The 11,295-nt window shown below is 28.7% G+C and overlaps 1 long non-coding RNA gene across 1 annotated transcript; it reads left to right on the forward strand.

Annotated features, from left to right (window-relative positions):
• The first annotated feature begins 10,279 nt into the window (after positions 1-10,279).
• LOC127278546 (uncharacterized) lies at positions 10,280-10,938 on the forward strand. Its single transcript, XR_007842502.1, has 3 exons — positions 10,280-10,369; positions 10,465-10,600; positions 10,818-10,938. It is a non-coding gene; the product is annotated as an uncharacterized LOC127278546 (long non-coding RNA).
• Positions 10,939-11,295: the final 357 nt, after the last annotated feature.

The following is an 11,295-nucleotide window of genomic DNA, read 5'->3' on the forward strand; positions in this document are numbered from 1 at the left end:
CTTCGCCAAGATATTTCAACTTCATCAGCTGGAGAAGATGATAATTCAAAATCATCTTCGAATGCATTTGAGATTTTGTCAATTGAAAATCCACCTGTTGATAATATTCCGAATTTTTCTGAAGAAATGTTTGAACATTTGTACTACGAAGCATCTATATTTGAAATATTTGCAGTAAACGATATATTAGACAACTAGTCTGAACCTGAAATATCTACAGCAAATAATTTCTTGGAAAATGAAGAAAGAAGACCGCTCTCTAAATTTGAATTAGTGAAAATTTCATTAAATGAATTAGTAATGAAGTGTTTAACTAATGAAATAGTAATATTTTAATAGTTCACTAATAAATTAGTGAGTATTCTAAAGAATACTTCACTAAATTCAATTAGTAAATAAGATTGACTATTTATTTAGTGACTGCACTTACTAATTAATTAGTAACAATAAAGTGTTAATAGAAATCTTTAATTTAAAAATATTTTTGTTTTAAATTTTTGTTAAAACATTATTTTTACATTGCTAAGAAATCTTCTTAATTATTTTAAGGCTAAATATTAATTGTTTATTAATATTTTTATTAAAGTTAGGTATCAAAGAATTATATATGGCAATAATAAAATAATATTTTATAATAAAATTATAAAAATCAAAACTTTATTAATTTTTATTTTTTATTCAATTTTTAACAAATTATATTTATCTATACTATTATATAAAAATTATATAAGTATTAACAATATAACAATTAGTAATATTTAGAAATTATTTTCTTGATATATGTTTGTCTCAATTTTTTTTATGAATATATTTTCTGATATTTACCTAACGCCTATTAATCTATATATAGAACTATTGCACATGTATCTACCCATTATTTATTATAATTAATATATTAATTATAGCATGCTATGTAATATATATTATTAAATATTATAATTACAATATTTGCAATATTATATTGTAATAACAAGGAGGGGGTCCTTTATGTTTATTTCATAAACATTATGCTTCCTCATTCTGTGAAGCAAAAAATTCGCTTCCTCGTGAAGGAAGCAATGAATTTGTCCAATTCAATTGATTGATTTAAAAAATTTCGAGTTAAAAATGTTTTAAATTAATTAAATTTTTTGAAAAATAAAGAAAATTTTAATTAATTTTGAGTGTAACATAAACTTTATATATACGAATCGATTCATTTTAATGCAAGGAATACAATTATTTTATTCATCAACTTGAATTTAAAAAAAACACAAAATTTTTTAGCTAAAATATGAATTTTCGATTTTTCAATTTTTATTAATTCTCAAATTTTAAATCAAATCTATACTTTATATATACCAACCAATTCGTTTCAACGCAGGGAATAAAATTATTTCATATATAAACATGAATTTAAATAAACACATCATTTTTTAGCTAAAATGAGAATTTTTGATTTTTTAACTTTCTTTAATTCTTTAAATTTCAATCAAATTTATACTTTATATATATATCAATCGATTCATCTTGACATAAAGAAGACGATTATATTATATATTACCTTAAATTTTTCGATTTAAAAATTTTTTCAATTAAAAAAAATTTTTTGGAAAAAGACGATAAAAATTTTTTTTTGGGGTATTTTTAAAAATCCTCTCGTCATTTTTGAAAGATTAATGTGTTAAATAAGCCTACCAAATTTTATCCAAATCCATTAAAACCTGTTAAAGATATCGTGTTCACAAAAACGATCCACACACACATACACACACACACACATACACACACACATACATACATCCGGACAATTGATCAGGATCTCATATAACATGTTTCTATATAGAGGAAAATTTGTTTTCACCATTTTTAAAAAGTTTATAAACGAAAGGACTACATAGCTTCCTCCACGAGGAAGCAATACAATAATAATATTCATAAAACTGATAAAAATATATTATTACAAAAAGCGAATCATTTTAAATAATCGCGCGTTATTTTACCGAGCATGCGCATTTGGTCAGAGCAAATGCGCCGTACTGAGGGAAATGGTGAAACTACGCGTACACGATCCGAAGCCATTTTACAAGGTTGATGGAACACGAACTTCCAGTGTTTATCAAAAATAAAATAAATAAAGTGTAATATAAGTTTGTTTTGTCGCATAAAACCAGATGTGCATGTAATGTTTACAAAATATTTATTGATTTTACAAAAATAATAAAGTGTTAAAAGTTTGAGAACCTAGGTATGTATGTTTTTAATGCACATTCTGTATAACCGCCAAAATAATCGTTTCCTTTATATAAATCATCTTAAAAATTAATGAAATATGTTAAAAGTTTTGAATTTCTATATTTATGTTTATTTATATTTGAAACTGTTTCAACACATATCACTATAAATTTTTTTAAAAGTAGTTACTAGTTTTGAAGGTTATGTAGGTTTTGTATGTTGTATATTTACAATACTGATCATGTATGATCATGAACTCTAATTTTTGCATCTTTTCAGGCTGAATCCTATAAGATATAATATTTTGTTAGCAAGAACCAATTTTCGTTAATTTTAATATGTTTGAATATGAATGGTACGAATTGCTATCAGCTGACCAGTTAGCTGCCGAGTTGCAAACAAATAAGGAGGTTATGCTGGACGTTGAATCTGCGAGCAAACTTGTAGGTAAGTCGAACGAACATCTTCTACTTTTCAAAGATTTATAAAGTCATTATTATATTCTTAAAAACAGTTAATGAGAGTGTGATTCATTTATTGACATAATTTAATCATTAAGTGAATTATTTTTGATAATTCTTGTTCAGTGCTTAAGCCGATTAGTGTAGTGATTACTGGGTACGCAAATATTAGTCAAATATATACTAGACGGAAACGTACTCAAAAATATTAAGAATTTTAAATTATGCGAGATTTAGAATTACCTTTTTTGATGTTTTATTTTTTTTTAGTTCCATGTTTTGTTTACTATAATTTACAAATTATAAAATAATTAATTTTTTTTGAAACTCAGTGTTACGAACCGAAAAAATATTAATTATAAAAACTATTATTTTCTATGTCCTGGAGGCACCAAGCTGCCAAAATTAAAAAAAAATTCCGTTTATTTTATGGGATCGTGTATCCTTTTTTAGAAGAAAACTGCCAAGTTACGTTATTCGAAAATTGAATTTTAAGGGATAAAACACAATGAAACAATTAAGACCCTTTTAAACATTTATTTTATAAAAAGAAATCTTGAATTTAAAATATAGAAATGATACAGTAAGATAAGAAGAAGGAACGATACATGTTTTAAAACTTACTCTACTGCTTATTATACCGTCGCAAGCTAACGAGGGCGAGGCGTCGAGCTGCTTTCCGACGGGCGGAAAAAATACACACACTTAGCAAAGCGCGAAAGTGTCTATTGGTAGCGCACGAAAAATGCACTCACGGGTCCACCGAATCTAAACAGCGCAGGCACCACACGTGCGGACTGGCCGGTCAAAAAGACAAAAATTCAATAATTTGATTTTATTCGAATTACTGGATTTTTATTAAAGACGACTTCCGTTGTACTTCGTCGGCGTGAAGTATTTACTTTAACTTTTCGTCCGTCCAATTTTAATCACTATCTATGTAGTGGATTGCAAAAATTGAAAAACCGACTCACGGACGGGCTTAGTCCCGGCGTCTCAAAATCGTTTTTATGCCTCTGAAAAATTTCAGAGCTGACTCGCGAATGAGAGTTGTACTGCAATTAATTGACTTCCGCGATGCACTTTTATATGAACGTTTAGAGACTTCAGGTGGGAAAATTTTGTGGACTAAGGGTTTTTAACACGTGAACAAGGCGTGAGCTCTGGGCCTGTTACCATGCCAATAATGCTGAGTTTTTATTTTCTTTTAATGGTATAGCCAAATATAATAATATGCACTTGATAAAATCAAGCATAATTATTATTGAAAAGACTTGTTGTCTTTTGGATTTATTTTATGAATTTTCCTTGTTGGAAAATGATTTGATTTTTGGTATTTTTACCCTTTTTTTATTTGCGACAATTACAACTTTGATGTTGTGTTGTCATGAGCATGTAGGATTGTTAGGCCCAGAATACGTTATAAAAAAAAGAGTGGGGGGGAGAGTAAGAAAGGATGGAAGCTGAAGAATTACGTTCAAGGAAAAGCTCATCGCGTAGATTTATTTGAACTCTTATTATTATATCCTTTTTTTCGCGAGAAGTCCAATTTCTAATGTGACTCCTGTACTTATCCGTACTCATTTTAGACCCGCAAGTGATAATATCGTGCCTCACAAAACAAGGTATCCATTGTTATCATTTGCAATCAATAATTCCGTTAAATTTTAAATTATGAACATTGCCGCAGCGTCCAATGCATTCAGGGAGCTGCCGCAATGTTCGTTAACGCACTCGCAACATTCGCAACATTACCATTCGCTACATCCTTCAATTTTAAGTGGGGAACATTGCCGCAACGTTTAATGCGCTTAGAACGCTGCCGCAATGTTCACTAACACATTCGCAACATTCCCATTTACTAACTTCTACAATTTTTGTTTGGGAACATTGCCGCAACGTCCAACGCACTCAGGGCGCTGCTGCAATGTTCGTTAACGCACTCGCAACATTAGCAACATTACCGTTCGCTATTTTCTTCAATTTTAAGTGGGGAACATTGCCGCAACGTTTAATGCGCTCAGAACGCTGCCGCAATGTTCATTAATACATCCGCAACATTCCCATTTGCTAACTTTTACAATTGTGGTATGGGAACATTGCCGCAACGTCCAACGCATTCGGAGCGCTGCCGCAATGTTCGTTAATGCATTCGCAACATTTGCAACATTAAATTCAAAGATTGTCGATTATATTTCATATATATAATGATTTTCACCTTTTAAGGTTATATTTAATTATAAATGCCCGTAGAAATTTGAAATTATATTAGAGTACATGCACATATATCTATTGGTGATATTTGCGATTTAAATTTTTATTCTAAATAGTTATAATAATAATATGTGCACACATAACATTCCAAGAACAAGGCCCGAGTCCGTTCCCATCGCATTATGCTGACGATTGAGTTTTTATTATCAAAGTATTGTGTTAAAATTTACGAGAAGTAAATTTCACCACAATACAAGAAAAATTAAAAAATTTTTAGGTACCACCGTGACAAACCACCGTGAATATTCCCGTTTTTGTCCCCAAAAACTATAAGCGACGAGAACGAAATCGGGCTTATAATAATTAAATAATAATATTAATAGATCACATGTAAAAAAAAAGAAGAGAAAAGAGAATTATAAGATTTCTTTTATATGTTGTTTTTGCTGATTCTTTGTCTGGACGTTGGTGCCAGAGAATCGGATGTGGAGTATCAGGTTGCACTGATAAGGACCAAGGAGCTGCACGTGTAGCAGTCTCCGCGGTCCAGACACAAGTCCCCGCAGTCAGTTCGCTGGTAGCTCGTAATCGGTCAACACATTGTATTGTCCTTATTTATACCCCTTTTTTTTAACTGTTCTCCCCTTTTTATTTCAAAAAAAAATTTTTTGTTTTCCTTTTATCACGCGCGGATCGGGAGTGTAGTGCATCTTGTGAATAAAAAAAAAGTGTTTTTTTTTTTAAAGAAAAATAGTGTTTTTTTTTTTTAAAGAAAAATAGTGTTAAGTGCACGGTGATATAATGGATCATCGCCAAAGACTATTAGCCCTTCTAGAGAAGGTGAAAGGGATGCGACCTGCCCGCGATCAGGAGAGGAGAGAGCGTGACCCCGGTGAGGAGACAAACCGTCACATAGAGAAGTTAGCTGGGTGCATCCGACTGCACAACATGATTGGGCAAATTGGAGGGGAGAGAGGGTAAGTCAAATTTTATATTGTTAATAAAATTTTCGAAAATATGTATTTTTTTTTACACAAATCTTAAAGAAATAATATTTTAAGAAAATGTACATTTTTAATGGAATTTTGGAAAGAATTCCATTACTAAAAATTTGAGAAAATACACAGTTTTCCAATAGAGTTTAAAAACAATCTTGTTAATATAATTCTTCCGGAAAATGTGCATTTTTGATAAAATTTCGAAAGAAATAATGTTTTAAGAGAATGTACATTTTTAATGGAATTTTGATAATAATTTCATTACCAAAAGTTGAGAAAATACACATTTTTCCAACAGAATTTCAAAACAATCTCGTTAATATAATTCTTCTGGAAAATGTGCACTTTTGATGAAATTTCGAAAAAAATTTTATTTTAAGAAAATGTACATTTTTAATGGAATTTTGGAAATAATTCTATTACTTAAAATTTGAGAAAATACACATTTTTCCAAAAGAGTTTAAAAACAATCTTTTCAATAAAGTTCCCTTGGAAAATGTGCATTTTTTATGAAATTTCGAAAGAAATTTTATTTTAAGAAAATGTACATTTTTAATGGAATTTTGTAAATAATTCCATTACTTAAAATTTGAGAAAATACACATTTTTCCAACAGAATTTCAAAACAATCTTGTTAATAAAATTCCTCTGGAAAATGTGCATTTTTGATAAAATTTCGAAAGAAATAATGTTTTAAGAAAATGTACATTTTTAATGGAATTTTGGAAATAATTCCATTACTAAAATTTGAGAAAATACTCATTTTTCAAACAGAATTTTAAAACAATCTCGTTAATATAATTCTTCTGGAAAATGTGCATTTTTGATAAAATTTCGAAAGCAATTTTATTTTAAGAAAATGTACATTTTTAATGGAATTTTGGAAAGAATTCCATTACCAAAATTTGAGAAAATACACATTTTTCCAAAAGAGTTTAAAAACAATCTTTTCAATAAAGTTCCCTTGGAAAATGTGCATTTTTGATGAAATTTCGAAAGAAATTTTATTTTAAGAAAATGTACATTTTTAATGGAATTTTGGAAATAATTCCATTACTTAAAATTTGAGAAAATACACATTTTTCCAAAAGAGTTTAAAAACAATCTTTTCAATAAAGTTCCCTTGGAAAATGTGCATTTTTGATGAAATTTCGAAAGAAATAATATTTCAAGAGAATGTACACTTTTAATGGAATTTTGGAAATAATTCTATTACTTAAAATTTGAGAAAATACACATTTTTCCAACAAACTTTCAAAACAATTTTGTTAATATAATTCCTCTGGAAAATGTGCATTTTTAATAAAATTTCGAAAGAAATAATGTTTTAAGAAAATGTACATTTTTAATGGAATTTTGGAAATAATTCCATTACTTAAAATTTGAGAAAATACACATTTTTCCAACAGAATTTCAAAACAATCTTGTTAATAAAATTCCTCTGGAAAATGTGCATTTTTGATAAAATTTCGAAAGAAATAATGTTTTAAGAAAATGTACATTTTTAATGGAATTTTGGAAATAATTCCATTACTAAAATTTGAGAAAATACACATTTTTCCAACAGAATTTTAAAACAATCTCGTTAATATAATTCTTCTGGAAAATGTGCATTTTTGATAAAATTTCGAAAGCAATTTTATTTTAAGAAATTTTATATTTTTAATGGAATTTTGGAAAGAATTCTATTACTAAAAATTTGAGAAAATACACCTTTTTCCAACAGAATTTTAAAACAATCTCGTTAATATAATTCTTCTGGAAAATGTGCATTTTTGATAAAATTTCGAAAGCAATTTTATTTTAAGAAAATGTACATTTTTAATGGAATTTTGGAAAGAATTCCATTACTAAAAATTTGAGAAAATACACATTTTTCCAACAGAATTTTAAAACAATCTCGTTAATATAATTCTTCTGGAAAATGTGCATTTTTGATAAAATTTCGAAAGCAATTTTATTTTAAGAAAATGTACATTTTTAATGGAATTTTGGAAATAATTCCATTACTTAAAATTTGAGAAAATACACATTTTTCCAACAGAATTTCAAAACAATCCTGTTAATATAATTCCTCTGGAAAATGTGCATTTTTGATAAAATTTCGAAAGAAATAATATTTCAAGAGAATGTACATTTTTAATGGAATTCTGGAAATAATTCCATTACTAAAAATTTCAGAAAATACACATTTTTCCAATAGAGTTCAAAAACAATCTTTTTGATGAAATTCCCATGGAAAATGTGCATTTTTGATGAAATTTCGAAAGAAATAATATTTTAAGAAAATGTACATTTTAATGGAATTTTGGAAATAATTCCATTACTTAAAATTTGAGAAAATACACATTTTTCCAATAGAGTTTAAAAACAATCTTTTTAATAAAATTCCCCTGGAAGATGTACATTTTTGATGAAATTTCGAAAGAAATAATATTTTAAGAGAATGTACATTTTTAATGGAATTTTGGAAATAATTCCATTACTTAAAATTTGAGAAAATGCACATTTGATAAAATTTCGAAAGCAATTTTATTTTAAAAAAATGTACATTTTTAATGGAATTTTGGAAATAATTCCATTACTAAAATTTGAGAAAATACACATTTTTCCAACAGAATTTCAAAACGATCTCGTTAATATAATTCTTCTGGAAGATGTGCATTTTTGATAAAATTTCGAAAGAAATAATGTTTTAAGAGAATGTACATTTTTAATGGAATTTTGGAAATAATTCCATTGCTGAAATTTTGAGAAAACTCAACACTTTATTATTATTATTATTTATTTTTTTTATTTTTAAGGTTTTTGATGGAATTTGGCAATTGGGGACGAGCGCCTGTGCGGGAGGACGAAGAGGCACTATGGTGCTTGGACCCCGTGCTGCGCAACAGCAGCCCAAAAAAACGGTACTCTCGATGCCAATGGTACCAGGAGTACCGTTGGTGCGAGAGCACGCGTTCTTATATGTGCCGAGGCTTCTGGGCAATTGTAAGTGATGTTGTTTTTCTATCTTTTTTTAATGGAATTTTTGAGGAAATGAAAGAGAAAAGAAACTAATCCCTCCTTTTTTTTCTTTTTATATATGAGAGATTCTTTTTCAATCGCCCCAGCCCAAAAAGTCAATGTTCTGGGATTGGCTTCATACTTTGGTAAATTGTTCTCCTATATGATAGTAATAAATCCCTAAAATATAAACTCATTAAAAAAATATTTGTAGAAAGTAAAGGGGGTTGAAGTTTTGACGTTAAGGGTAACATTGTCATTTTCAAATCCGTATAGCTATGACAAAAGTTAATGGATTTTAATTTATCTATAATGAATTTTATTGCATTTTTCACGTACTTTTCAAAAATGTATACGAAATTTAAAAAAAAAATTTTTAACCCCCTTTTTTTCAAAATCAACCCTTATTTTTCGATTTTCACCCCTTCGGGTATTTTTTTTTTTTTTTTTATTTTCATTGGAAAGCTGAGGTTTTTTCCCATGAGCTATGTAAATATGAAAATGGGACAACAATAATTTTGTGAGTAACAGAATATTAAAGTAGGCGGTGCCGATAAGGGGTGTACCTGGAGATCATCTTTGAGGATTTAGATAGGCACCGCCTAATTTAATATTATGTTTCTCACAAAATTATTGTTGTCCCATTTTCATATTTACATAGCTCATGGGAAAAAACCTCAGCTTTCCAATGAAAATAAAAAAAAAACAAAAAAAAATTCCCGAAGGGGTGAAAATCGAAAAATAAGGGTTGATTTTGAAAAAAAGGGGGTCAAAAATTTTTTTTTTTAAATTTTGTATACATTTTTGAAAAGTACGTGAAAAATGCAATAAAATTCACTATAGATAAATTAAAATCCATTAACAAAGTTATACAGATTTGAAAATTATAATGTTACCCTTAACGGCACGGCCTACTTTAATATTCTGTTACTCACAAAATTATTGTTGTCCCATTTTCATATTTACATAGCTCATGGGAAAAAACCTCAGCTTTCCAATGAAAATAAAAAAAAAAAAAAAAAAATACCCGAAGGGGTGAAAATCGAAAAATAAGGGTTGATTTTGAAAAAAAGGGGTTAAAAAATTTTTTTTTTAAATTTCGTATACATTTTTGAAAAGTACGTGAAAAATGCAATAAAATTCATTATAGATAAATTAAAATCCATTAACTTTTGTCATAGTTATACGGATTTGAAAATGACAATGTTACCCTTAACGTCAAAACTTCAACCCCCTCTACTTTCTACAAATATTTTTTTAATGAGTTTATATTTTAGGGATTTATTACTATCATATAGGAGAACAATTTACTAAAGTATGAAGCCAATCCCAGAACATTGACTTTTTGGGCTGGGGCGATTGAAAAAGAATCTCTCATATAGCCCTTTTTACGGACCCGACCATCGTCAGGGAGGCGGTTGGGGACTTCCCTATTCTTCAGGGATGGTGGAGATCTGGCCGAGATAAGTCTATATGGTTAGTAGTAAGAATAAAGTATATTTTACCTATCTTTTTTTTCAATTTATTTATTTATATATATAAAAATTTTTTTTTTTTTTTTTTTTTTAAAGGAAACTTCGTTCGCTCCCACCAGTGCCGCCCCAGGTTGGGTTTCAGCCTATAAGCAATGCCTTCGCCCTCTCTTTCCTCCAGTGCTTCTACTGGACCAGGGAGGGTCAAGCCAGGACTCGAGCTAGATGGCAATTGGTAAGTGTCAGGAAATAAAATTATAAAATAAATGAATAGTAAAAGAGAAGGAAAGGCAAAAATTAATAAATTAAAATAATAAAAAAAAAACAACACAAAAAAAAAATATATTTTTTTTTTTTTTGCATGCATGAGGATTACAAGAGATAGATTTCATGTGAGGTGGCGAAAGTGCTGGAGGAACTCCACTCCATTATTTCTTTTTTTCTCTTTTAAGAAAATCCGGGTTCCAGTAAGCAGGGTGTGGCAGGGAGTTGGTCAGGAGGGTTACCTGCTGAAGCCGTTCATGTAGGCTGTCTCCCCCCAGGCCAGAAGACACGTCCTCCCTCCCTTTTCGCGCGTGGCATTTTCATTGTTTTTTTTTTTTTTTTTTTTTCTTTCTATATAATTAAAAATTTCTTCTTCTTTTTTTTTTTTTTTTTTTTTTGTATGATTGTATCAAAAAAATAAACTTATAGGAATTGCCTTTTTTTTCTTAAATTTTTGGTTTTCTTTACCCTCCCTCTTCCCACCCTTTTTTTTCAGAGCCACCAGCGACACTGGTTCCCTTTTGTAAAAACAATTTAGTTGAGGATTAATTAAATTAATTTAACTTTTCTTATTACAACTTAAAATTATTCTTTTTTTTTTTTTTTTTTTTTTTTTTTTTTTTTTTTTTTTTTTTTTAAGCATAGCTTTTGTTCAGGATTTAGAGG

Source organism: Leptopilina boulardi, unplaced genomic scaffold (assembly GCF_019393585.1).
Source record: "Leptopilina boulardi isolate dan_hultmark-lab unplaced genomic scaffold, ZJU_Lbou_2.1 LbouV2_204, whole genome shotgun sequence".
Taxonomy (NCBI): Eukaryota; Metazoa; Arthropoda; class Insecta; order Hymenoptera; family Figitidae; genus Leptopilina; species Leptopilina boulardi.